This window comes from Ranitomeya imitator, chromosome 4, assembly GCF_032444005.1.
Source record: "Ranitomeya imitator isolate aRanImi1 chromosome 4, aRanImi1.pri, whole genome shotgun sequence".
Classification (NCBI taxonomy): domain Eukaryota; kingdom Metazoa; phylum Chordata; class Amphibia; order Anura; family Dendrobatidae; genus Ranitomeya; species Ranitomeya imitator.
Genome location: NC_091285.1, coordinates 20,150,163 through 20,177,997, shown reverse-complemented (window position 1 = coordinate 20,177,997; position 27,835 = coordinate 20,150,163). Strand labels below are relative to the sequence as shown.

At 43.5% G+C, this 27,835-nt stretch overlaps 1 pseudogene; it reads right to left on the bottom strand.

Annotated features, from left to right (window-relative positions):
- Window positions 1–2,109: 2,109 nt before the first annotated feature.
- LOC138675228 (E3 ubiquitin/ISG15 ligase TRIM25-like) lies at window positions 2,110–4,034 on the bottom strand (annotated as a pseudogene).
- Between the last annotated feature and the right edge of the window lie 23,801 nt (window positions 4,035–27,835).

The window sequence follows — 27,835 nt, the reverse complement described above, 5'->3', positions numbered from 1 at the left end:
TTTATAATGGAAATCCACAGGAGCTGTGTACATATGTACTGTAGATAATGATAGGTCACAAACAGGACAGAGGCTATTCATTCAAGATTTGCACAGTGTACACCTGTATCTTCTATTAGGCTGGGGGGCCAATATTCATTTCGTATGTAGATGCACTTTTGCCTTAACACTAAAACAAAGGACATCACACAAAAGATCACAGGCCTTCTCCCCTAAAAGGTTCACACAGTCTTGTATCTGGTTTATCTCATCAATAGAGTAATATGATATGGTTGCCAGGAACAATGTAGGCAGGTGAAAAAAAAAATCACAACATGCGCGAGTTTCTTGTGTAAATCGGGTGAGACTCATCTATTGAAGTCTATGGGTGTTGAAAAAATAATAAAAATAAAATGTGATGCCATACAGCGCCACGGTATAGGATCAGATTTTTATGGATACATTGTAATTCTGTAACACAGGAAACTGTAAATGGTTAATAGCTGCTGTAAAAAATTGGATTATACACGGAGGACGTGTGAGAAAAAAAAATCATCTGACTTCTCTGGAAGAAACTCTGATTGATTTTTTTTATACAATTGTGTGAACCTCCCCTACAACCAGAGTGGATTTGATTTAAATCTAACTGATTTAAATCACGATTTAAATCACGATTTAAATCACTAGTCAGTAAGGCTTGATTTAAATCAGTGATTTAAATCAAAGTTTCTACCTAACTAAATTTGACTCCGCAGAGGTCCCAGCCTCTTCTTCATGGCAAAAATGTTACAACATGAACAGAGTTGAGAAAAAGACCTTAATCCTATTGTTCTACAAACCTATGAATACAGAATCAACCCCTTCAGTGCCAAGTCCAAGAAGTTAGACAATATGTTTCTGATTCTTTGGAGTGGAATAGATCTGCACAACACAAGAAGAATGTGAATCTAAGTGTGAGGAGGAGGAAGGGCAAGCAGACAAGAAAATGAAAGTGAAACTTTGAGCACAATACTGCAGCATAGCCACAGACAGACAAGTCTGGATCTGTTTGTGTGTACGATCTGAGGTTTATTACATTCTTTCCATATAATGGCAGCAGGCCATAAAAGAGACCCAGTTTGGGAATATTTTAATGAAGCTCCTTCGCCTATCGGTAAGGCAGGCATGCGTGCAAAATGCAAACGATGCAACAAAGAGATGCAAGGCCTGGTGGCGCGAATGAGGCAACATCATGAGAAGTGCGGTGATGACTCAGCTTCATGAAGAAGAGGCTGGGACCTCTGCGGAGTCAAATTCAGTTTTTAGAACTGCGTTAGGCTGGGGTCACACTGGGGTTAGGCTGGGGTCACACTGCGTTAGTGCAACCCGTTTAGCGCTAAGCGCTAGCGGGTTGCGCTAACGCAATGTCTTTTTCGGGGTCGCGTTAAACGTCCCCGCTCTCGCAGATCCCCGATCTGCGAGAGCGGGGAACGGACCTCGGGCGCGCCGCGGACACTGCAAGCAGCATCCGAGGCGCGCTACAAAAGAACGGCACATCGCTAGCGCGTGCCGAAAATGACACGCGCTAGCAATGCGCTTTAACATTGCGGGAAATGGGAGCGCTAACGGACGCGTTGCACGGCGTTAATTTCGCCGTGCAACGCTGTCCGCTAGCGCTCACATTAAAACGCAATGTGAACCTAGCCTAATAAGTAAAGTGAGCGTCTGTGATAATATAGGAGAGAAACTGCCCACTAATCCTACAGAAACCTCTGGAAGAGCATGACATTGTGAATGTTAGGCTAGGTTCACATTGCGTTTTAATGTGAGCGCTAGCAGACAGCGTTGCACGGCGAAATTAACGCTGTGCAACGTGTCCGTTAGCGCTCCCATTGCCCGCAATGTTAAAGCGCATTGCTAGCGCGTGTCATTTTCGGCACGCGCTAGCGATGTGCCGTTCTTATGTAGCGCGCCTCGGACGCTGCTTGCAGCGTCCGCGGCGCGCCCGAGGTCCGTTCCCCGCTCTCGCAGATCGGGGATCTGCGAGAGCGGGGACGTTTAACGCGACCCAGAAAAAGACATTGCGTTAGCGCAACCCGCTAGCGCTTAGCGCTAAACGGGTTGCACTAACGCAGTGTGACCCCAGCCTTACACATATACAGCCTTTATTCTACTGAGTTAAACAACTCAGCTTTATCTCATGATGGAAGAACCTTTGGATGGTAAAATATTTCCCTCAAAAAGCAGTTTATTGAAAAAAATCCGATTTAAATAAAAAAAATCTGATTTAAATAAAAAAAATCCGATTTTTTAGATTTTTTTTTTTAAAAATCATTGATTTTTATCCACCCTGCCTACAACTAATAACATTAATGATCCTGGGGGTCGTCCATAATAGGGTCCACAGATCACATGACCTGTTATATTAACTGTTCAGCCAATCAGATTCCCCTTCCAGTGATGTCACCAGTCTCTGGGCAAATTTCTTACAACTATTCTTCAGCTGCAGATTCTAATCCAGGTATCACCAAAAAATGACGGGAGATCTACACGTAACGCAACATAAAGGGGCTCGGAGAAGGTGGCAGTGAAGGTGTGTAAGTGTCTGATGGGGTCACACAGCTCATAAAAGGACAACTGCCCGGCCTCATAATCCAGAAATATCCTGAATCTATTACTTGAGATCTTGTCAGGTAACTGGATGACTCTACTGTCTTGTCTGACTGAATACTGATTATTAGATCTCCACAGACTCCAGGACTTATTATTATATCCAATGCATGATTGACGCCCCCTCCTGTCTATACTGGGATAACACATCCCCACACTCCAATTCCCAGATCTACTGATCTCCACATCCCAGTAATGTCGTCCTGAGGTAAATCCTCTCCTGCTCATCACCTGATTATTCTGGAATCTCTCTGCTGTTTCTGCTTCTCTCGTTTCCCGGTTGCAGTTTTCAGATTGTCTGATACAAGGAGATTATTAGCAGCTGTGGTTACATCCAGTAATACGTCTGCAGGGTCCTCCACATAGATCCCCCTCCTTATACCTGATATTACCTCACATAATGTGTGTAATGTGTGTGAGATCACAGCCACATCCAGGTCATCTCCATCATGGGGCTGTTTATCATGTCCCCCTGTGTCCTCATCACCTCCCTCCTCCTCAGGATCACACAAGTCACCGGTGTCTGGTTCCTGTAAGACAGTCAGTGGATCCGTCATGTTACACAGCTCCTCAATGTGTCTCATCTTCCTGGACAGCTCGTCCTTCTTTATTTCCAGCTGATGGATCAGAGCAGACAGTGACAGTGACTCTTCCTTCCTGGAGATCTCACTCAGGACCTTCTTCTCCAGGTCGTCCACCCGTCTCCTGATGTCTGTACACAGGGCAGTGACTCTCTCGGCTTCTCCAGCTGCTTTTTCTTGAGCTTTTCTCCAGCGCTCCTCCAGACTCCGGACTCTTTCCTCAGTCTCCTCTCTCTTTGTGATCAGTTTCTGCAGAACATTTCTCAGTTTCTCCTTCTTCTTCTTTGAGGCCTCATCCAGCATCTCTACTCGATGTTCCCGATGTTCTCCTGCTGAACAATAGACACAGATACAAGCAGCGTCCTCGGTGCAGTAATATTCCAGGATCTTCTTATGGACAGAACATTTCCTTTTCTCCACAGAAGTGCTGGGATCAGATAAGACGTGTCCTGGTGATTTGTTGTGAACCCTCAGGTGTTTATCACACAGAGAAGCCTCACAGAGTAGACAGGATCTAACAGAAGGTACCGGAGAGTCCACACAGTAAGTGCAGCAGATCCCGGTGATCTCCTCTTGTTCTTGCTGAGTAATCAGGAAACGTTCAGCGACATTATGGAGATTTATGTTCCTCATCAGTTCCGGCCGCTCCTGAAACTCTTCTCTGCAGTCAGGACAGGAATAAACTCCAGACCCGTCCTGTGTATCCAGCACACGATCAATACAGACCCGGCAGAAGTTGTGTCCACATCTCAGCGTTACAGGGTCCTTAAATGTAAATAAACATATGGAGCAGAGCAGCTCCTCTCTCAGATCAGCAGACGCCATGGCTGATGGAAGAAGGAAGAAATGAAACTGAAAGTGGCTAATGCTGGAGAAATAACACATATGTACAGTAGTTATGCACATTCACTTAACCCTTTATTTCTTTCCTAAAGCGATAACTTGTTAATTTTTTTGATCAATTTAGCTAAATGAAGGTTTGGTTTAGTAAAGAGACTGTATTCGATAAATACACAATTTTGCTGCACATATACTGTTTTGACTGATTACTCTTTGTTGGGGGTGGTGCATTATTAAATGAAAGAGCAGTAATTCTGTAATTTTTTTCCCTTTTGCAAGAATTGCTTTAGAATATTCACCTCTCTCTCTCTTTAAAGGGAACCTGTCACCCCCCCCCCCCCCCAGGCGTTAGTAACTAAAAGAGCCATCTTGTGCAGCACTAATGCTGCATTCTGACAAGGTGGCTCTTTTAGTTATTGTTCGTTGCACTGCAGAAATAATCGCTTTTTAAATTTGTCCCTCATACCTTCAAATTGCCACGGGGCAGATCTTTCCCCCCAATCCATACGCACCACATCCGTCACTCTGCAAGCTGGGCCCCCCCTCCTCGGCGTTATTCAATTGTCCAGGCGCCTGCTCTGTCATATTCTGCTTTGGGCATGCGCAGTTTGCGCTGCCCTACCACTGACATCACTTGATGTCTTGCTAACTGCGCCTGTGCGCACACACGGCCCGAGAATCCCAGCCCAGGTGCAGTAAGTAAGACATCAAGTGATGTCAGTGGTCGGGCAGCACGAACTGCGCATGCCCAAGGCAGAATATGACAGCGCAGGCGCCTGGAGAATTGAATAACGCCGAGGAGGCGGCGCCCGGCTTGCAGAGTGACGGATGTGGTGCATATGGATTAAGGGGGAAAGACCTGCCCCTGTGGCGATTTGAAGGTATGAGGGACAAATTTAAAAAGCGATTATTTCTGCAGTGCAACGAACAATAACTAAAAGAGCCACCTTGTCAGAATGCAGCATTAGTGCTGCACAAGATGGCTCTTTTAGTTAATAACGCCTGGGGGGGGTGACCGGTTCCCTTTAAAGGGTTTTTCCATGGCGCAATTTTCTGCGGTCACTTAATGTGACTTTATATTTTCAAATCGTGACAGTGTGTGCTGATCAGGGCCGGACTGGCCATCTGGCAAATGCCTGAAGGGCCTTTGCGGTTATGGGCTGCCTTGTCTGCTACATTGTGAACAGAATCGGTGTTCTCAAGACACCCATACTGTTAAGAGTTGTGATGGAGCACAAAGTCGCTGACTCCGTCACTTACCCCAGCAGGCCACAGCATCATTACAAATATTGGTGTTGTAGAAAATCTTGCTTTCCTCCTTGCAGAGTAATATTAATAATATATTTCATCTGGTGCTTGGGGACGGGGACAACATGGGCCTGTGTGATTTCAAATGCCAGAGCTGAATTTCAGCCCCAGTCCGTACCTGGTGCTGATCCTCAATTCCCAGCAAGTTGGCAAATTCTATCGAGAGAATTGGATAAGAATTTAGTCAACACTTGTCCACATGTCGGCATATCATATACCATATTTTTCAGACTGTCACCCCCAAAATCGACGGTGAGCTAAACCCACCGGCATCAGGGGCTTATCTACAGCATTCTGAAATGCTGTAGATAAGCCCCCGATGTATCCTGAAAGATGAAAAAAAGATGTTATATTATACTCACCTGGGCGGGCGGTGCGATCCAATGGGCGTCGCAGTCCAGTCCGGGGGCCTCCCATCTTCATAGGATGATGTCCTCTTCTTGTCTTCACGCCGCGGCTCCGGGCCTCTCTGACCTTTCCCGGCTCCTGCGCACTTTGCTCTGCCCTCAACAGGGCAGACAAAGTATGCCTGCGCCAGAGCCGCAGCGTGAAGACTAGAAGAGGACGTCATCGTGAGAAGATGGGAGGCGCTGGACCGGGCTGCGACACCCATCAGACAGGACCGCCCCTTGGTGAGTATAATCTAGCCTCTTTTTCTCATCTTTCAAGATACATCGGGGGCTTATCTACAGCATTACAGAATGCTGTAGATAAGCCCCTGAATTCAGTGGGCTTAGCTCACCTTCGATTTTGGGGGTGACAGGTTCCCTTTAAAGTCTGAAAAATATGGTATATGATATGCCGACATTAAGACAAACTGTTTTTCATCCAAAAGTTTGGAGAAAAGCAGGGGGAGTGCGTCTTATAGCCCCGATGTACCTCATGTTTATGTCCTCTGTGGATGGGAGAGAAGCGCCAGTCGTGGTGGGGCTGGTCACAGAAGGCAGGAGATGGCAGCCGCAGCTAACACTGCGCCTGCTGTTAAAGAAAATGAATATTCACTGCTCCCCACACCCATAGTCACTCCCAACTCTATACACTGAAGTGGGCGTCGAGCGTTGGGAGGGTTTATGGACGTGTGAAGCAGTGAATATTCATTTTCTTTAATAGCGGGCACACTGTTAGCCACAGCCACCTGCTTCCTGCAGCTGCTGGGCGATCATATGTTCTAAATACTTCTAAAGACTAAATATTCACTGCTCCCCACACCCATGGGAGTGGTGACCAGTGAATATTCATGCTGTTTAATAGTGGGCACACGTGATTCCCAGACGGCTGCAGCTAACAGTGTGTCCACTTTTAAAGAAAAATTAATGTTTACTGCTCTCCACACCAATATTCCTAGGCATGGAGAGCAGTGAATATTCCAGCAAAACAGAAAAAAGTGCAAGTGTGATGAATGGATGGTTGCTTCTCAATAATGCAGGCAGGATCCAAGTCGGTTGACTATCGGAAAAATGTAGGGCAAAAAAAGAGAAAAAGGATTCATAGGCTGGGTATTAATAAAATTCAATTTTTATTTCATTCCATTAACCCCTCTATGACCTTAGATGTACTATCCCGTCCAGGTGCCCTGGGCCTATCTGACCCTGGATGGGATAGTACGTTATAGCGATCGGCAGCGCTCACGGGGGGAGCGCCGCCGATCGCGGCCGGGTGTCAGCTGCTTATCGCAGCTGACATCCGGCACTATGTGCCAGGAGCGGTCACGGACCGCCCCCGGCACATTAAACCCTGGCACACCGCGATCAAAGATGATCGCGATGTGCCGGCGGTGCAGGGAAGCATCGCGCAGGGAGGGGGGCTCCCTGCGGGCTTCCCTGAGCCCCCGGCAGCAACGCGAATACATCGCGTTGCTGCGAGGGTCTCCCTACCTCCCCTGCTCCAGGCCCGGATCCAAGATGGCCGTGGATCCGGGTCCTGCAGGGAGGGAGGTGGCTTCACAGAGCCTGCTCAGAGCAGGCACTGTGAAGCCTGCAGCACTGTAAGTTAGATCAGTGATCTGACAGAGTGCTGTGCAAACTGTCAGATCACTGATCTGTGATGTCCCCCCCGGGACAAAGTAAAAAAGTTAAAAAAAAAATTCCAAATGTGTAAAAAAAAATATTCCAAAATAATGAAAAAAAATATATATATTATTCCCATAAATACATTTCTTCATCTAAATAAAAAAAAAAAAAACAATAAAAGTGCACATATTTAGTATCGCCGCGTCCGTAACGACCCGACCTATAAAACTGGCCCGCTAGTTAACCCCTTCAGTAAACACCGTAAGAAAAAAAAAAAACAAGGCAAAAAACAACGCTTTATTATCATACCGCCGAACAAAAAGTGGAATAACACGCGATCAAAAAGACAGATATAGAGAGGCGCGCGACAATACCATTAGGACCATCTCTTTAATTGACAGGGCGGGATGGGAGGAGGGCGATCCCATGTGTATCCTGTCGATTGATGCTGAGAAGGCCTTCGACAGGGTGCACTGGGAGTTTTTGTTCCGGGCCCTGGCGGGGATTGGTCTGGGAGAAAACATGATGCATAGAATAAAGGCCTTGTATACCTCCCCCAACGCCCAGGTGAAGGTGAATGGCACCCTTACGGACGCATTCGAGATACGAAATGGTACGAGGCAGGGGTGCCTGCTTTCCCCTCTCCTGTATATCTTGTCAATGGAATACCTGGCCACCGCCATACGCAATAACCCCTCCATAAGAGGAGTTAAATTAAGATCGGAGGAACACAAGTTGGCGCTTTTTACCGATGATATCCTCTTATATGTTACCTCCCCCATAACTAGCTTACCCAATATTATACTAGAATTATCGAAATTCGGTCACCTAAGCAATTTTAAAATTAATTCCCATAAATCCATGGCATTAAATATATCCCTACCACCATCTGAGGTGGGTAGACTGCAAGCCTCTTTCCCGTTTGGTTGGCGCTTTGATTCACTTCCATATCTGGGGATCAGAATAACAGCCAAAACATCTGGTTTGTACAATGCAAACTTTAAAAAGGCGTTGCAAAAAGCGGAGCTGGACCTAGAGAAGTGGCATAAACTACAACTGTCTTGGTTTGGCAGAGTTAATGTAATTAAAATGGACTTGTTGCCTCGCCTTTTATATTACTTCCAGACAATCCCGTTATATCTTCCCACGTCCTTTTTCTCACGACTCAAGAAAGCGGTCATCCGACTGGTCTGGTCTCATGCTAGATCAAGAATATCTCACTTTGTATTAAGCAGGTCCAAGAGGAGGGGGGGAATTGGCCTACCAGACTTCCCAGTATATAGTCGTGCCTCAATAGGTACTTGCATTTTAGACCTATACCATAGCAGTAACAACAAGAAATGGGTGGGCATGGAGGGCGATCTCGTTGGCGGGGATCCTCAGACAATATTGTGGAACACAGGAGGGGGGAGGTCGAACCTTCCATTCATGACTAGGAACATGCTTCTACTTGTTCGACAGAGTGGCAGAAATACTATAACCTCTAAAGCACCGGGTCCACTAACCCCAATCTACGACAATCCTCACTTCCCCGCAGGTCTCCGTAGGGAAAATTTCCTGAGTAAAAACAGAGCTTCAAGACCCATTATATTTGACTACATAAATCAGACAGGTATTAAGTCCTTACACGAGATATACCAGGGGGGGCAACCTCGTGAGGGCTCTTGGTTCTTTTACGAACAACTAAAGAGCTTCATAGGCACATCATTTAAACTCAATAAGTCCATGGGGGTGTTGACCCCTTTCGAGAAAATTTGTCTCGCGGAGGAACCCCCGTCTCATAAGGTGTCCCTCTTATATAATCTTTTCCAGGAGAGTCAGACTCCAACACATGACTTCCCATTTTTCTCAAGATGGGAGAGTGACTTGGGGATTTCATTATCCCAAGAGGAAAGGGATAAGATTTTGCTGTTCACCTTTAGGACTTCGCTGTCGGCCGTATCACAGGAGAGGAGTTACAAGGTTCTGTCGAGGTGGTATAGATGCCCCTGCCAGGTTCATGCTATGTTCCCGGTGATACCGGATACTTGTTGGAGATGCACATCAGAAAAAGGAACTTATGTCCATATCTGGTGGGATTGTCCACCCATAAAGAAATTCTGGATGCTAGTCTTCGATCTCCATAACAAATTATCCTTTCGCAAAATACAACCCACAGTAGAACTAGCCCTCTTGTCTCTGTGTGACATGTCGATATCTGGTTTTAAAAGGGGTCATCTCAGACATTTTCTCACGGCCGCCAGGAATTTGATTCCTAGATACTGGAAGCAGGATCGTTACCCCTCAGGTTCCGACTTTGTTGCGGAGCTTAACAACATTTACAGAATGGAACTATTGATAAGTGAATCCATAGGGGACTCGGTGAAAATTTTTAACACTTGGGCTTCATGGATCGTATTCAGGGAGACCCCGGAATTGGAGGTATGGTTGTCCTGGTCCTAATTCATATCTGGAGCCGACCTGGGAGCGTTCGCGTAACGATAATGATCCATATCCTCTGATTTGCTGTTTTGGCCTAGAGCCAATGTTGGTGACTCAATGTTCTTCTCTCCTCTACATGGGGCCTGGGATCAGCCCGGGAGGGGTGCCGCACTCTTCACACCTAGTGTACCCTCTTACCTTCGCCCGCTTTCCTTTCCCCCCTTCTCCCCCCCCCCTTTTTTTTTTTTTTTCTCTTCTCTTCTTTCTTTCCTCCTCTTTCCGTTTCTTTAATTCTTTCTACTTTTGCTCACTTTTTATATCTAGTGACATTTTACACTAATACATATGATTAATATAGCTAGTAATGCTTGATTACCTTTGATGCTGCTTATTTGTTTCAACTGTGAAGAATATCATTACTAATCTGAAAGTGTTATCGTTGGCAGTGGCCAACTACATTTAATACCTGCTGAGACTCTCTTTTCTATACGATCTACGGGCTGTAACCCGCTGAGTTTAACAATTGTTTCAGCATTGTACTATTGTTTGTATTGTTTATTTGCTTCAATAAACCTGATTTATACAAAAAAAAAGACAGATATAAATAACCATGGTACCGCTGAAAACGTCATCTTGTCCCGCAAAAAAACGAACCGCCATACAGCATCATCAGCAAAAAAATAAAAAAGTTATAGTCCTGAGAATAAAGCGATGCAAAAATAATTATTTTTTCTGTAAAATAGTTTTTATCGTATAAAAGCGCCAAAACATAAAAAAATGATATAAATGAGGTGTCGCTGTAATCGTACTGAACCGAAGAATAAAACTTCTTTATCAATTTTACCAAACGTGGAACGGTATAAACGCCTCCCCCAAAATAAATTCATGAATAGCTGGTTTTTGGTCATTCTTCCTCACAAAAATAAAAAGCGATCAAAATATGTCACGTGCCCGAAAATGTTACCAATAAAAATGTCAACTCGTCCCGCAAAAAACAAGACCTCACATGACTCTGTGGACCAAAATATGGAAAAATTATAGCTCTCAAAATGTGGTAACGCAAAAAATATTTTTTGCAATAAAAAGCGTCTTTCAGTGTGTGACGGCTGCCAATCATAAAAACCCGCTAAAAAACTCGCTATAAAAGTAAATCAAACCCCCCTTCATCACCCCCTTAGTTAGGGAAAAATAAAAAAAATTTATTTATTTCCATTTTCCCATTAGGGCTAGGGTTAGGGCTAGGGTTAGGGCTAGGGATAGGATTAGGGTTAGGGCTAGAGTTAGGGCTAGAGTTAGGGCTAGAGTTAGGGCTAGGATTAGGGCTAGGGTTAGGGTTAGGGCTAGGGTTGGGGCTACAGTTAGGGTTGGGGCTAAAGTTAGGGTTAGGGTGTAGATTAAATTTACAGTTGGGAATAGGGTTGGGATTAGGGTTAGAATGTGTGTCAGGGTTAGAGGTGTGGTTAGGGTTACCGTTGGAATTAGGGTTAGGGGAGTGTTTGGATTAGGGTTTCAGTTATAATTGGGGGGTTTCCACTGTTTAGGCACATCAGGGGCTCTCCAAACACGACATGGCGTCCGATCTCAATTCCAGCCAATTCTGCGTTGAAAAAGTAAAACAGTGCTCCTTCCCTTCCGAGCTCTCCCGTGTGCCCAAACAGGGGTTTACCCCAACATATGGGGTATCAGCGTACTCAGGACAAATAGGACAACAACTTTTGGGGTCCAATTTCTCCTGTTACCCTTGGGAAAATACAAAACTGGGGGCTAAAAAATAATTTTTGTGGGAAAACAAAAAGATTTTTTATTTTCACGGCTCTGCGTTATAAACTGTAGTGAAACACTTGGGGGTTCAAAGTTCTCACAACACATCTAGATAAGTTCATTGAGGGGTCTAGTTTCCAATATGGGGTCACTTGTGGGGGGTTTCTACTGTTTAGGTACATTAGGGGCTCTGCAAACGCAATGTGACGCCTGCAGACCAATCCATCTAAGTCTGCATTCCAAATGATGCTCCTTCCCTTCCGAGCCCTCCCATGCGCCCAAACGGTGGTTCCCCCCCACATATCGGGTATCAGCGTACTCAGGACAAATTGGAAAACAACATTTAGGGTCCAATTTCTCCTGCTACCCTCGGGAAAATACAAAACTGGGGACTAAAATATAATTTTTGTGGAAAAAAAATATTTTTTATTTGCACGGCTCTGCGTTATAAACTGTAGTGAAATACTTGGGGGTTCAAAGCTCTCAGAATACATCTAGATGAGTTCCTTAGGGGGTCTACTTTCCAAAATGGTGTCACTTGTGGGGGGTTTCTACTGTTTAGGTACATTAGGGGCTCTGCAAACGCAATGTGACGCCTGCAGACCATTCCATCTAAGTCTGCATTCCAAATGGCGCTCCTTCCCTTCCGAGCCCTCCCATGCGCCCAAATGGTGGTTCCCCCCCCCTCCCCCACATATGGGGTATCAACGCACTCAGGACAAATTGGACAACAACTTTTGGGGTCCAATTTCTTCTCTTACCCTTGGAAAAATATAAAATTGGGGGCAAAAATATAATTTTTGTGAAAAAATATGATTTTTTATTTTTACGGTTCTGCATTATAAACTTCTGTGAAGCACTTGGTGGGTCAAAGTGCTTACCACACCTCTAGATAAGTTCCTTAGGGGGTCTACTTTCCAAAATGATGTCACTTGTGGGGGGTTTCAATGTTTAGGCACATCAGTGGCTCTCCAAACGCAACATGGCGTCCCATCTCAATTCCTGTCAATTTTACATTGAAAAGTCAAACGCCGCTCCTTCCCTTCCGAGCTCTCCCATGCGCCCAAACAGTGGTTTACCGCCACATGTGGGGTATCAGCTTACTCAGGACAAATTGACAACAACTTATGGGGTCCAATTTCTTCTCTTACCCTTCGGAAAATAAAAAATTGGGGGCGAAAAGATAATTTTTGTGAAAAAATATGATTTTATATTTTTACGGTTCTGCATTATAAACTTCTGTGAAGCACTTGGTGGGTCAAAGTGCTCACCACACCTCTAGATAAGTTCCTTAAGGGGTCTACTTTCCAAAATGGTGTCACTTGTGGGGGGTTTCAATGTTTAGGCACATCAGTGGCTCTTCAAACGCAACATGGCGTCCCATCTCAATTCCTGTCAATTTTGCATTGAAAAGTCAAATTGCCCTCCTTCGCTTCCAAGCTCTGTCATGCACCCAAACAGTGGTTTACCCCAACATATGGGGTATCAGCGTACTCAGGACAAATTGTACAACAACTTTTGGGGTCCATTTTCTCCTGTTACCCTTGGTAAAATAAAACAAATTGGAGCTGAAGTAAATTTTTTGTGAAAAAAAGTTAAATGTTCATTTTTATTTAAACATTCCAAAAATTCCTATGAAACACCTGAAGGGTTAATAAACTTCTTGAGTGTGGTTTTGAGCACCTTGAGTGGTGTAGTTTTTAGAATGCTGTCACACTTGGGTATTTTCTATCATATAGACCCCTCAAAATGACTTCAAATGAGATGTGGTCCCTAAAAAAAAAATGGTGTTGTAAAAATTAGAAATTGCTGGTCAACTTTTAACCCTTATAACTCCCTAACAAAAAAAAAATTTGGTTCCAAAATTATGCCAATGTAAAGGTGACATGTGGGAAATGTTACTTATTAAGTATTTTGTGTGACATATCTCTGTGATTTAATTGCATAAAAATTCAAAGTTTGAAAATTGCGAAATTTTCAAAATTTTCGCCAAATTTCTGTTTTTTTCACAAATAAACGCAGGTACTATCAAAGAAATTTTACCACTATCATGAAGTACAATATGTCACGAGAAAATGTCAGAATCACCAGGATCCGTTGAAGAGTTCCAGAGTTATAACCTCATAAAGGGACAGTGGTCAGAATTGTAAAAATTGGCCTGGTCATTGACGTGCAAACCACCCTTGGGGGTAAAGCGGTTAAAAGGGAAAAATATTGTCCAGACAGGTTAAAAAGAATCCAGCATTTTAATGTGTTTCTGGCCGTAGCCTTTAATCGTAGAATATAGAAATGTTAGACAGCGGAAGTAATATATAGAGGTTTTACCCCTTCTGATGTCATGGAATAACTAATATTATGCAAAGTGTTTCAAATTAACAAAAAAAAGGAATACAAAGCAAACATCGCTAAAACTGTATGGCAATGATACATAGACTTGTTGAATAAATCCAACATTTAATCCAACAATCGATATGAGAAAATGTAACATGATGTATACGTAATAAAGATAAATAGCCCAAAAAAGTTTGTGCCGTCTGGTTTCTGCAAATAGTCAGCCAGCATCGGAATAAAGTGTCATGGCGTATGCAACTTGGGATCATAGGTGAAATATTGAAGACCCCCGTCTGAGATATGCGAAGGCTTTACTCAAGGTTAGAGTTAATAGTTACTTTTTAACTTGTGACTGAAAAGAAAGGTGCCAACAGAATAAAGCTCGTCACAGATAAGAGGACACCGACCCACTTCTGAGTTCAAGAGGAACTTAGAATCATAGCATGTTAGGGTTGGAAGGGACCTCCTGGTGTAAGGTTCTCAGTCTCTTTGCTATATCTGCTGTGATGTTCTGTTATTGTAACCTGGTGTTTCCGTCGTCAATTTTGCTTTGTCTTGCCTGCAGCTACTTTGCCCTGAGTCAGTATGGAGTTTGTAGCTTCTATGTTTCCGCCCTGTTCTCTGCCTCTTGCCTTTATAAGCAGCCTCAGCTGTTCAATCAGTGCTTCTGAATCATGTCTGCAGTCAGCCTGTGACCTGCTCCTGGAAGTCTTTGACTTAGTAATTCAGCCATCTCCTACTGTGGACCTCTGGAACACTTGTTGACACTGGAACTCTTGTTGACACTGGAAATCTGCTGCATGTTAAGGCTACGTTCACATTGGCGTTCCGCCAATGTGCGTCGCTGTTGCGCCGGCGACGCAGCGGCGACGCGCCCCTATGTTTAACATAGGGGACGCGTGCGTTTTTTGGGTGGCGTTTTTCGACACGTGCGTCGTGTCGGACGCAAGAAAATGCAACAAGTTGCATTTTCTGTGCGTCCGATTTTCGTCACAAAATGACGCACGCGTCGCAAAATGCGCGCGTTTTAGCGTGCGTTTGCGCGTGTTTTTTCGTGCGTCGCGCGTTGCGTCGCCGACGCAGGGCGGCGCAACGCTAGTGTGAACGTAGCCTAAACAACATTTACCAGGAAAGTAACAGAGAGATTCTGAACCTGTTTTGGGCTTAATACTGAACTTCAGGTTTACTCTGGGCTGCTGTGTCACCTGCCGTGTCTCCTGCCTCTGTACCTCTGTACCTGCAATTATGTAAAACCTGTTTCTCTATGGCATACTTGTATGAAGCAATACAAGCAAGTCCTAACTAAACCTGTGTCTCCTGTGTCTTCGTCACACCCAAGCACAAGACTCTAAACTCCAACTTTAGTGTCTGCTGGGTCTGAGGACACCGAGTCTGCTGTGGAGCGTGCGTCCGTTTATTTCTTCTGTGGTGACAGTGGTTGTGACTTCTCACAACCATTTCAGCATTTCTGCCATAGAGGATCTAGGAAGATATTCATTTATACATTCTGTGATGACGGTGTTGAGCGACTAGTGTTGAGCGATACCTTCCGATATTTGCAAGTATCGGTATCAGATGGTATCGGCCGATACCGGCAAAATATCGGATCTCGCCGATACCAAGTTCCGATAGCAATACAAGTCAATGGGACACAAATATCGGAATGTATCCTCGATTGTTCCCAGGGTCTGAAGGAGAGGAAACTCTCCTTCAGGCCCTGGGATCCATATTAATGTAAAAAATAAAGAATAAAAAATATGGCTATACTCACCCCTCCGAAGGACCCTGGCTGTCACCGCTGCAAGCATCCGCCTCCGTCCTTAATAATGCTGTGAGTGAAGGACCTTCGATGACGTCGCGATCAGGTGACCGGTCACCTGACCGCTCACGTGACCGCTCACCTGACCGCAACGTCATCGAAGGTCCTTCACTCACTACATTCTCAGGAACGGAGGCGGACGCTCGCAGCGGTGACAGCCAGGGTTCTTCGGAGGGGTGAGTATAGCCATATTTTTTATTTTTATTCTTTATTTTTTACATTAATATGGATCACAGGGTCTGAAGGAGAGTTTCCTCTCCTCCAGACCCTTGGAACCATACGCACCGCACACTCTGATACCGATTTCCGATATCACAAAAATATCGGAATTCGGATACAGCAAATATCGGCCGATACCCGATACTTGCAGTATCGGAATGCTCAACACTACTCATAACCAATTCAGGTGAGCACATTCCCTTCTTTCCAGTCAGGTGTGTTACCATGGGTAAACCCTATTGTGCACCTTTTTCCTTTTCCAGCACTTCTGCCTTAAAGGATCTGGGAAGATGGAGGCTCGCGTAAAGGAATTGTGTGAAGTCACCGATACAATCCTTGCGGATGTACAGGCTTTAAAGACCCGCTTTGCAAGTCTACAGGATCTTACTCACAATCTGCAAGTTTTCGGACAAAATACTCAGGATTTACGAGCCAGGATTGAGGCTCTGGAGGAACGAGTCCAGGCACCATCCCTACCCCCAGGTTCTGGGATTCCCAAGTTACCTCCTTTTCGTTTTGCAAACTTTTTTTTCTGCACATGCTTCACAATTTACCCCAGAACGATCCAAAGTGCTTACTATAATTATGCTGCTCTCTAACAAAGCTCTAATGTGGGCAAACCCTCTGATTGAGACTGAGGATGAATGTTTGAATAATCTTGATGCTTTCATTTCAGCCATGGGGCAGGTGTTTGATGACCCTAACCGAGGTGCAACAGCTGAAGCAACCATGTTGAATTTGCGCCAGGATAAGCGCTCAGTAGCCGAATACGCCTTGGATTTCAAGAGATGGGCCCTCGATACCACTTGGGACAGTTCTGCCAAAAAATCTATTTTTCGGAAAGGCTTGTCTTCCATGATTAAGGATGAACTTGCGTGTGCTGACCCTCCCACTGCGTTAGGAGACTTTATTAACTACTGCATTCGTATTGATGCCCGTCTTACTGAACACAGACAGGAGAGATGGTCTGAAAGTAATCGAATTAACCATTTCCTACCTTCCTCCCCAGCTAGGGAACCTTTGAGCAAGATCATACGGGAACCAGAACCCGAACCCATGCAGGTGGACTCTTTACAGAGACGGGTTAGTGATGCATGCAAACAACATCGCCTAAAAGAAAATCTATGTTTATATTGCGGTAAGTCAGGACATTTCATAATCAACTGCCCCAGCCGTTCTCGTAAGACGACTGCAGCAGTCATTCACTGTGAGTGTTGCGAAAGGAGATCAGTCATATCCGAGCCTCAGGCTCCAGAAAGATCTGCAGCGATAGATGTTGATTTGTCTGACTTAAACTCTGTTATTTCTGATTCTGATGACTGTATAAATGCGGCAGTTTTTCAAGTTTCCTCAGCAGTGTCCCAGCTGAGCTGTAAGAAGAACAACTCTCATTGCATTCTTCCCATCTAACTCTGGGTTGGCTCAGTTTGGGTGTCTGCCTCTGCTATGATTAACTCAGGGGCAAGCTGCAATTTTATGGACATCTCCTTTGCTCAGAAACATGGGATACGTTCAATGAAGAAGGCTACTCCTGTACAGATGGAGACTGTGGATGGTTCCCTGCTAAGCTCTGGACCAGTGGATCAGGAAACAGAGCCTTTGAAGGTCCTTATGGGTAAAGATCATGAGGAGAGGCTGTCTTTTATGCTCATCTCTTCCCCATTATTCTAGGGCTACCATGGCTGCAGGCTCAGAACCCTACAATTAACTGGGAGACGAAGGAGCTGCACTTTCCAGAGAAACAGATGATCCCAGAAGTTTCAGCTTGTTCGGTTCCTAAGAAACCCACGCCAGTCTCTAAACTACCAGCCATATACCAGGAGTATGCGGATGTATATGATAAGAAGAATGCGGATCAGCTTCCCCCTCACCGTCAGTACGACTGTCCAATTTAATTATTGCCTGGAGCAGGAATACCCTTTGGTAAGATCTATCCTCTGGCAGGGCCCAAACTTAAGGCTTTGAAGGACAATATTGACGAAAATCTAGCCAAGGGCTTCATACGCCACTCTTCATCTCCTGCAGGTGCACCCATCTTCTTTGTGAAGAAAAAACGATGGATCTCTTAGACCCTGCATAGATTATCGGGAACTCAATAAAGTCACTATTAGAAACCGTCATCCATTGCCATTGATCCCTGAGTTATTGGAGAGAGTACGGCATGCCAAGATTTTTTCTAAACTGGAACTCCGTGGGGCCTATAATTTGGTCCGTATTAGACCTGGGGATGAATGGAAGACTGCATTCAGGTCACGCTACGGACACTTTGAATATCTAGTTATGCCGTTCGGTCTGTGTAACGCCCCAGCCACTTTCCAACACTTAGTGAATGACATTTTCAGGGATCTCTTAGATACATTCGTGGTGATTTATCTGGATGATATTTTAATTTTTTCTAACTCCACAGAGGAACATCACGGACATGTAAGAATGGTCTTGGAACATCTACGACAGAACCATCTTTACATTAAACTAGGGAAGTGTGAATTCCATCGGACCGAAATTCAATTTCTGGGGTATGTAATGTCTACACAGGGAATTAGTATGGATTAGCAAGACTCAAGCCATCAAGAATTGGACAGTTCCCAGGAATGTGAAGGAAGTGCAGCGCTTCATTGGATTTGCCAATTTCTACAGGCGTTTTATTAGAAATTTTTCTGAGGTAGTCACACCTATCGTACAACTTACCCGGAAAGAGTCTAGCTTCACTTGGACCCCTCAAGCCCAAGAAGCATTTTCCCGTCTGAAGGATAAATTTACCACAGCACCTATCCTTGCGCATCCCAACCCTGAACTTGCCTTTATAGTAGAGGTGGATGCCTCAGACTGTGCCATCGGAGCTATACTCTCCCAGAGAACAGGTGAGAAGATTGTCTTGCATCCCTGTGCTTTCTTTTCCCAGCGGTTATCTGCGGCTGAGAGGAACTATGATGTAGGCAATAGAGAATTGCTTGCTATTATTGCTGCATTCTAGGAATGGAGACACCTACTTCAGGGAGCTGCACAGCAAATAGTCGTGCTAACTGACCACCGCAACCTTGAATTTATAAGATCGGCTAAGTGCCTGACTCCTCGCCAGGCCCGTTGGAATCTTTTCTTAAACCAATTTGATTTCGTAATCTCTTATAGGCCAGGATCGCGCAATGGAAAGGCTGATGCACTCTCTAGGATCCATTCAACGGAGACCCGTCCATCTACTTCTCCTAAGACTATTCTTCCTGATTCTAGATTCCTGGGAGTGATTCATAATCAAGACCTACTTAAGGACATCAAGGAAGCATACCATTCGGATTCTTTGCTGGCACAACCTCCTAGAGACGTAAGCCTTGTTTATAAGAATGGTGTGTGGTTTCAGGGGCAATGCCTGTATATACCTGAAACAGTCAGATTGAGAGTATTGCAACTCATCCACGATTCTAAGATAGCTGAGCATAGAGGAGTTCTAAAGACACAAGAATTTCTTTCACGTTTCTTTTGGTGGCCCACTTACAGAAAACATGTTCTAAATTATGTCACTTCATGCGAAGTTTGTGCGAGATGCAAGACACCACGTTCTTAGCCAACGGGTCTATTGCATCCCCTACCCACCCCTTCCCATCCATGGGGATCCATTTCCATGGATTTCATTGTGGAGTTACCAACCTCTCAAGGGAAGAACACCATTCTACTGGTAGTGGATCGGTTAACAAAGGCGGCTCATTTTATTCCCTGCGTCGGCTTACCCACTGCTAAACAGACATCAGATTTAATGGTTCAAAATGTGTTTCGCTTGCATGGAGTACCGGATGAGGTCATTTCTGATCGAGGGGTGCAATTCACTTCAAGGTTTTGGCAGAATTTTTGTGCCGTATTGGACATTAAAGTAAACCTTCTGCTTTTCATCCCCATACTAATGGACAAACAGAACGGACTAATCAGACCCTGGAGCAGTATCTCCGCTGCTTTAATTGCCACCTACAGGATGATTGGGTGGATTTACTTCCACTGGCCGAATTCTCTTATAATAACTCTCAGAGCGCTTCCACTAAGCAGTCTCCTTTTTACGCCAATAGGTTATCACCCTAACATTCTTCCTCAATTTCCCATAGATACGCCCTTGCCAGCTGTGGCTGAAAGAATCACAACTTTACAACAGAATATTGATATTCTAAAGGAAAATCTGAAATTGGCTCAGGAAAGGTATAAGAGAGCAGCAGATAAATCTCGTAAACCTGCACCAACTTTCAAAGTAGGAGAATCTGTCTGGCTATCAACTAAAAATCTTAAATTGAGAATCCCATCATCCAAATTGGGACATAAGTACATTGGACCCTACAAGATCAGTAAGATTGTAAGTGCCGTTGCTTGTCGTCTTCTGCTGCCCAGAACTATGAGAATTCACCCTGTCTTTCACGTTTCTCTACTAAAGGCAGCTGTACCTAATACTTTTCCTGGACATTCCTCTCCTCATCCTGATCCAGTGCTGATTGATGGTCAGAAGGAATTTGTGGTGGAGAAGATTCTGGATTCCAGGTTATATAGGAATCAGCTACAATACCTGATTAAATGGCAGGGCTACCCAGTTGAGGACAACTCATGGGAACCGGTAAATAACATTAATGCTCCTCGCTTACTCCGCCAGTTTCATCAGAGGTACCCAGACAAGCCTGATCTGAGGTCATCCAGAGGCTGTCCCTGTGACCTGGGTCATCTGGTCCAACCCCCTGCTCAAAGCAGGATTCACTAAATCATCCCAGACAGATGTCTGTCCAGCATCTGTTTGAAGACTTCCATTGAAGGAGAACTCACCACCTCTCGTGGCAGCCTGTTCCACTCATTGATCACCCTGTCAAAAAGTGTTTTCTAATATCTAATTTGTGTCTCCTCACATTCAGTTTCATCCCATTGCTTCTAGTCTTTCCGTGTGCAAATGAGAATAAAGATGATCCTTCTAAGCGCTGCAGAATATGTTGGCACTATATAAATAACATTATTATTATTACTCTACAATGTGACAGCCCTTGAGATATTTGTAGACAGCTATTAAGTCTCCTCTCAGTTTTCTTTTTTTCAAGCTAAACATTCCCAAATCCTGTAAACGTTCCTCGTAGGACATGGTTTGCAGACCAGTCACCATTCTAGTCGCTCTACTCTGAACTTGCTCCAGTTTGTTGATGTTTTTTTTAAAATGTTGTGCCCAAAACTGGACACAGTATTCCAGATGAGGTCTGACCAAAGAGTAGTAGAGGGCAATAATGACTTCACGTGATCTAGACTGTATGCTTCTGTAAAATACATCCCAGAATTGTATTTGCCCTTTTTGCTGCTGCATCACACTGTTGACTCATAGTCAGTCTGTGATCTATTACTATACCCAAGTCTTTTTCACATGTGCTGTTGCTTATCCCTATTCCTCCCATTCTGTATATGCTTTTTTTATTTTTATTGCCCAGATATAGTACTTTGCATTTTTTCCTATTAAAAATCATTCTGTTAGTTGCTGCCCACTGCTTCAGTTTATTTATATCTTTTTAAATCCTCTCTCTCCTCTCTAGTATTAGCTGTCCCTCCTAGCTTTGTGTCATCCTCAAATTTAATCAGTACACCCTCAATTCCTTCATCTAAATCATTGATAAAGATGTTGAACAATACAGGGCCCAGGACAGAGCCCTGTGGTATCCCACTTGAGTCATTCTTCCAACTGGATGTGCAGCCATTTACGACCACTCTTTGGGTCCGATTACTAAGCCAGTTATGAATCCACCTAACAGTTGCCTTGTCCATTCCATACTTAGTCATTTTTTCAATAAGGATTGTGTCAGATACTTTGTTAAATGCTTTGCTGAAGTCAAGATATACTATATCTACAGCATTTCCATGATCCACCCAGTCAGTGATTCTGTCATAGAAGGAAATTAAGTTAGTCTGACATGACTTATTAGTTACAAACCCATGCTGACTCTGTTTAATCACTTCATTCTTATCCAGGTACTTGCATACATTTTGATTACGGTAATAATTTTTCAAATATCTTTCCTGGTATAGACGTCAGACTCACCAGTCTATAGTTCCCTGGGTCCACCTTCTTCCCCTTTTTGAAGATAGGAACAACATTTGCTCTTCTCCAGTCTTCTGGGACATCTCCTGTTCTCCAAGAATTTTCAAAGATTATGGACAGTGGTTCAAAAATTTCTTCTGCTATCTCCCTCAGTACTCTGGGGTGTAATTCATCTGGACCCGGAGACTTGTATTCATTTATGTTAGCTAAGTGTTTCCTCACTATCTTTCTGTTTATACACATCGTGGATTCTTCTATTCCCTTAGTTGGACAATGAACATCAGTTGATGTTACATTTCCTTTCTGAGAGAAAACAAATGCAAAATAGGAATTTAAAAGTTCGGCCTTCTCAACATCCTTTCTTACCATTTAATCATTTTTATCCTGTAAAAATCCTATAGGATCTTTGACTTTTCTTTTACTTTTGATATATCCCCAAAATCCTTGTTTATTGCTTTTGACGTCTCTTGCAAGCCTTAACTCGTTGTCAACTTTAGAAAATCTGATTCATGCCCTGCAGGTTCTGCAGACAGCATTATATTCTTCTTTAGATATGCCTTCCTCTTTCTATTTGATAAACATTTCCTTCTTCCTTTTTAGCATGTGTATAAGTTCTGTGTTCATCCATCCTGATTTTCTTAAATGCTTCCTATTTTTCCCTCCTTTCAGAATTGTTAATGATTGTGATTTGAGAATCTCATTTTTCAAGATTTCCCATCCTTCCTGGACATTTTTGTCCCTAAGGATATCCAGCCATTGGATCCCTCCGATTCTCTGAGTCCCTTAAAATCTGCCTTTCTGAAATCTAACCTTGATATGTGAGTCTTCACAGGTCTTCCTCCACTAGTTATCCAAAATTCTAAAATAGCATGGTTGCTACCTCCTTAGGGTCCCAGCTACTCTTACCTCCTCAACCATTTCCTCCCTGTTTATAAGGATTAGATGCAAGGTAGCAGATCCCCTTGTTTTTTCTCCTACCTTTTGGAAGATAAAATTGTCAGCAAGAGAGGATAAGAATTTGTTTGACATGTTAGTTTTGCCTGAGAGAGTTTCCCAACAAATGTCTGGATAGTGGAAATCTCCCATGACCACTATGTCATATTTTTGGAGAACTTGGCCATTTGATGCATAAAGAGTTCATCCATATCTTCAGCTTGCACAGGCGGCCTGTAGTAAATGCTTACAATGATGTCCTTTCCGTTGTTCTCTCCTTGTATTCTTAAGGTACCGTCACACTGAACGATATCGCTAGCGATCCGTGACGTTGCAGCGTCCTGGCTAGCGATATCATTGAGTTTGACAGGCAGCAGCGATCAGGATCCTGCTGTGCCATCGTTGGTCGGAGCAGAAAGTCCAGAACTTTATTTCGTCGCTGGACCTCCTGCAGACATCGCTGAATCGGCGTGTGTGACGCCGATTCAGCGATGTCTTCACTGGTAACCAGGGTAAACATCGGGTTACTAAGCACAGGGCCGCGCTTAGTAATCCGATGTTTACCCTGGTTACCAGCGTAAACGTAAAAAAAAAAAAAAACACTACATACTTACCTTCCGCTGTCTGTCTCCGGCGTTGTGCTTCTCTGCACTGTGAGCGCCGGCCAGCCGTAAAGCAGAGCACAGCAGTGACGTCACCGCCGGAGGACAGACACCGGAAGGTAAGCGGCCCTGCGCTTAGTAACCCGATGTTTACCCTGGTTACCAGGGGACCGGCATCGTTGGTCGCTGGAGAGCTGTCTGTGTGACAGCTCTCCAGCGACCAAACAGCGACGCTGCAGCGATCGGGATCATTGTCTGGATCGCTGCAGCGTCGCTTAATGTGACGGTACCTTTACCCAAACAGTTTCCACAGCATTCCCAGTCTCTGAAGCTTCAATCTCTGTGCAGATATACGCTTTTCTAACATACAATGCGACACCTCCTCCTCGTTTATCAAGTCTGTTTCTTGCAAATAAGTTGTATCCTTCTAGCCTTGTATTCCAATCATGTGTATCGTCCCACCAAGTTTCAGTGATTCCAATGACATCATATTTCTTCTCCTGTGTTAATAGTTCCAATTTTCCTTGTTTGTTGCCCATGCTTTGTGCATTCGCATAGAAACACTTTAGTTTGTGATTGGTTTCTCTTTCTCCAATATTTTTATTATTTAGACTTTTTTGTCTTTCTTATTCCCTTCCACTTCTAATAGCAGAGTTCTCAATAGTATTTGTCATGAGTATGGCTTTTTGTGGCCTTTTGCTTCGCTTCCCACATTTTTCTAGTTTAAAGCTCTCCTGATGAGTGTAGCAAGGCGACTTCCAAATACATGTTTTCGGTGCACCCCATCTCTAGGAATTTGCCTGTCGTATAGGTCATTGATTCCGTGATCCAGAAATCCAAATCCTTGCTGACGGCACCATCAACGTAGCCAGTTGTTCACCTCCAGAATCTTATTCCACCTCCTTGTTCCATGGCCATCCACTGGGAGGATGGAAGAGAAGACCACCAGACCAGTTCTTTCACTTTCTTACCTAAGTTTTCAAAGTCGCTGCAGATGGTTTCCAGGTTGTTTCTTGCGGTATCATTTGTCCCCACATGTATTAGCAGGAATGGGTGGTCATCTGTAGGTCTGAAGAGTCCTGATATCCTGTCAGACACATCTTTCATTTTTGCACCTGGAAGACAGCACTTCTCATGAGTATGTAGTTTGCACTAAATTGATTATTTATAAGCTTATATCAGTATTGGAAAAGAGAAGGAAGTATGAGTGAAAATAGTTAAAAAACATTATTTGAACAAACAGTTTTTATAGTATTATGATTTATAACTGGGGTATGGCCATATTAACTGCGAAAAAGTGTATAATGGTATATAGGATGGAAAAATTATAAGAATTGGTGTCTTAGTAAATGAGCATAGTGTCTTTATGGAAATTAAGTTCCTTGGGTTGTTTAGTGCCTAACTGAATAATCCAGTATGACAAAAATTAATCATTTTTTTGGAGATTGCCTTCTCTATATGGGATGAAAACTTTTTCTATGCCAAAAAAAATGAAAACTATTGAGTTTCACCATGTATTTCCACAAAGTGTTTTGTTGCTCCTGAATACGCTGCATTATTATTATTATTTTGGATGTGTTCTGAAATCCTTGTTTTTAGTTTGCGACTAGTGCAGCCTATGTATTGGAGGTTACAAATATTGCAGTAAATGCAGTAAATAGCATATTGCGTGTTGCAATTAATGAAAGTATTGATGGAGTATTGCTCCTTGGTATTATGTGTTTTTATTGTGTACTTGCACATATTGCATTTGTTGCCTGCACATTTGAAGAATCCTTTTTGTCGATAGCCATGTGTTATAGGTGGAGCTATTACTTTGAAAAAGACTAGGGGATAAAAGGTCACCTAAGGATCTGCCTCTTTGGGCTATACATCTATGTCCATTTGATAGAATTTGGTTAAGTATATCATACTGGTATAAGATATGGATATATTTATTGATAATATGTTTTATGTCTTTGAATTGGAGACTATAAGGGGTACTGAAAGTGACCACGTCTCTACTCTCTTGTATAAAGGACATATTTTCTAAGCAGATCCTCTTGGCTCTAATTCGCCATAGGGAACTGATTTTGTAGTGTAATTAGTGTGACAGCAGTTTGCTCGCAATGTGGTATTACCACTGATTGGTTTGCGGTAAATAGAGTCATGGGTACATTTTTTGTAATAGGGTTACCTTGTAGAGTAAGATCCAAGATTAAGGAATTGTACAAACAGAGGTATGGTCGCCATGTCGCCCTTCCAGATAAGTAGCATGTCGTCGACATAGCGACCGTACCACTGAATGTCATGAAAAAAAGGATTTGACTCTGAAAAAAATGTGGAACTCTTCCCACCAAGTAAGACAAAGGATAACAAGGGAAGATGAGAAATGAGAATCCATCGGTGCTCCTGTAACTTGAAAATAAAAGTGGGAATTAAACATAATAATAATAATCTTTATTTTTATATAGCGCTTAACATATTCCGCATCGCTTTACAGTTTTGCACACATTATCATAAAAAAGTTATGTTTTATAGGAGATTCCTCTAAGAATTCCTTAAGTTCATTGTTGTAAGAGCTATAATGGTTAAGGTGATATGAAATAGCAGTAAGTGTAAGTTCATGATGTATACAGGAGGATAAATTTACAATATCACAGGATACAAAACTATTGGTATTAGACCATGTAAAGGATTTAACTATATTAAGTATCGAAGAGCAGTCTGTAAGAAAACCCGGAGTTTGAGACATTAAGGCTATATGCACACATTCAGTATTTTTAGCTTTTTTCAGCCATTGTCCTCCGAAAAACGCTAAAAAAACGCTTACATAAGCATCCCATCATTTTGAATGCATTCCGCATTTTTTGTGCACATGCTGCGTTTTTTTTCTGTGGCGGAAAAACATTCCAGAAAAAACGCAGCATGTTCATTCTTTGTGCCAAATCACTGCGATTCCGCACACATAGGAATGTATTTATCTGCTTAGTTCCCGCATGTGGCTATGCCCACCATACGCAAACTATGCGGATCATGTGTGAATGGTACCCAGGGTAGAGGAGAGGAGACTCTCCTCCAGGCCCTGGGAACCATATACCTGTAAAAAAAAGAATTAAAATAAAAAATTGTGATATTCTCACCTTCCGGCACCCCCCGCAGCCTTCCTGCTCCTCGCGATGCTCCCGTTCCCAGTAATGCCTCACGTCAATGACCTGTGATGACACACAGTCTCGCGTGATGCTACGTCATCTGGGGTCATTGCCGCGAGGCATTACTGGGACTGGAGCATCGCGAGGGGCGAGAAGCCTGCCGGGGGACGTCGGAAGGTAAGAATATCACAAATTTTTATTTTTTTAATTATTTTTAACATGATATCTTTTTACTATTGATGCTGCACAGCCAGCATCAATAGTAAAAAGTTGGTCACACTTGTCAAACACTATGTTTGACAAGTGTGATCAACCTGTCAGTCAGTTTTCCAAGCGATGCTACAGATCACTTGGAAAACGCTAGCATTCTGCAAGCTAATTACGCTTGCAAAATGCTAGTGTTTTGCGGGAAAACGCATGTCAATTCCGCATTCGTTATACCCGCGGCAGGGAGTTGCGGAATTGCCGTGGAAATATCCGCGGCAATTCCGGACGTGTGCACATAGCCTAAAGGTTGTATATTAGGGTCTCTGTTGTAATGACCCTTCATGGTCTGAGGGGTCCCTTCATGGTCCCCTCAGACCATGAAGGGTCATTACAACAGAGACCCTAATCACAGGACAATAAAACAATCCTTATCTAAGAATTGGCCCAATATTTATGGACGTAACTGTTTATCACCCATGGTAATTCTGCTTCATGTCACCTGGCTTATCCATGGTTTTCCCCCCCCCTTTTTTTTTTTCCCCTATACTATGTTGTGCATAAATATGTGATTCTTCAGAATCTGTTTTAGTCTTTGCCTGATGAAGAGACCTATGTAGTCTCGAAAGCTTGCAATTTGTTACCATCTTTTCAGTTGGCCATTAAAAGGTATCAACCACTGAGGACTCTCAATTCTAAATATTTTTCTATCCACTTGCTAACACGGTACCAAGATATATTTCTTTCCTGTAGCCATTATGGTACCGACTCTACTGCCAATGTTTTCCTTAGGACAGATGCAGGAAAAAGGGGGGTATCTTCCCACCCTTAACTTATATACCCCTTTTTTACCCTTCCTCTTTCACTATAAACAATTATCATCCCATGTGCCATATTCAAAAGACATCATTCCCCCAACACTTATTTAACTTTAGCCCTCGCAGTTCCTGGCACCTTCATTAGCCGTTGTGGTGCCTACAAATCTGCTCACGTTCTGGAGCCACGGGAACA